Raw genomic sequence first — 1809 nt, 5'->3', positions numbered from 1 at the left:
TCTAGGCAGACAGACACATAAATAATTTGGTAGCAGAAACTGTTTTAATAATAAGACATTCTTCTTTTGCAAAGGAGGTTTTGTGAGGAAGGGTTAACGACTTTCCCTTTGAAATATGGTATAGCAGCTGCAGATGACATCAGAATTTCTGCCATACTGGGTTATATCAACATACAAGAAGCATCAGGGGAAGACCAAACACTGTTTGAGGCTCAAATGAAAGGGATGGACAGAGGTATCAAAATAAATGATATCATGAGAGATTTCCCATCATATGGTTGTGCTTAAAAACATGAATATTTTCAAAGCTTATTACAGGAGTGTAGCAAGGGGACATGCCTTGCAATAGACTGAAAGAATCAACAAGCCAGGATAATGAACTCAGCTCAGAAGACAACTCTGAACCTAAATTACATATATGTAACCCCTTTAGCTTAATTTTCTTGGTATGTATGCAACAAAGTTTATCCTAATCAAGTGAATGAGATGCGCTTCACATATTAATTGTTTACTGTTATTTTAGGAATGAAAAACAGACATTTAGGAAACTTTGCCCTTTGCCTATGAATTTAGAAAGCCAGAGAGAAATTATATAGTGTTTAAATCTGCCTCTGGATTCGCAGGTTTGACAGGCTGAATCAGCTTTAAACTAAAAATAATTATAAAAGAAAGTATCCTGGTGTATTTTACTGAAAAGCCAAAATTCTAAAGGGAGAGAAACCAAAACCCACTGACAAGTTGTTTTTTTCAAGCATGGAACTTCTGAGAATACTTTCTTACTAACAATATTCCCATTTGATCCCATCCAATTAATTACTTTAAAGCCTCTATCTCATTAAGTCTCAAGGGATCTGGAGTGATGCAAACTCTACCTCTCTTGCAACATCTGTTTGCAAAACCTGTACCTGCTGCAGAATTGTTGCTGCACTATATACTACGCTTCAATGATAATGAAGATCCCTCCTTCCCCCACCCCTCAACCCCAAATATTGTCACTCAGGGCATAATCTAGGCTTAAGCAGGGGCAACACCCCTGAAAGTCTCAGGGTCAAATCTTCCAGTAACGTAAGAGGAATGTGAAAGTGGTTCAATAGCAGATGAAAATGGCAAAGTAGCATCATTTGGACCATTTTGCCATTCAGAGGTTATGCAGAATGAATATAGATTGACATGCCCCAGGGTCAGAAGACAGAAACTAGCAGGGGAAACCACAACACCCCACCCCCCTTCTGCTTATCTTACATTCCCCTGTTGCTTTTCTCCTGAGAGATGCCCCCTCCCTTTATGCCTTCTGGGCATGTAAATGATGTTCATTTTGCAGTTCCTAAATGGCAAACTGGTGCAAAAATGACACTACTTTATCCCTTACACATGTGTTTTCACTGATACTCAACATGGAACTTACACTATCTTTACATCACTGTAAAATCTGGCCATCATTGTGGGAACTATGATTCTTCATGCCTACTCCAGCCACACAAAGAACAAATCAACAGGAGTTTTGCCATTGACTCTTAAAAAATACTACCAAAGCACCTGTGGAAAGTTGCAACAGTTTTCTGGGTTCCTGCTATATAGCATGAACTTTGAAATGATGCCATATATATATATATACACATATATATATACACACACACACACACACGCACACCCCCTCCCCAGATTTTCAAGATGGCATGTGAAACAGATTAATGCAGGGTAGAGCTGCACTTTTACAGACTACCTAAATAACAAACTATATATGTGTGTGGGTGTGTGTGTACATACATATACACACACACACATATATACACATATACATACATATAT

This window comes from Crocodylus porosus, unplaced genomic scaffold, assembly GCF_001723895.1.
Source record: "Crocodylus porosus isolate Cpor-Errol unplaced genomic scaffold, CroPor_comp1, whole genome shotgun sequence".
Lineage (NCBI taxonomy): Eukaryota > Metazoa > Chordata > Crocodylia > Crocodylidae > Crocodylus > Crocodylus porosus.
The sequence above is the reverse complement of the archived record's forward strand: the minus strand, read 5'-3'. Positions refer to the sequence as shown.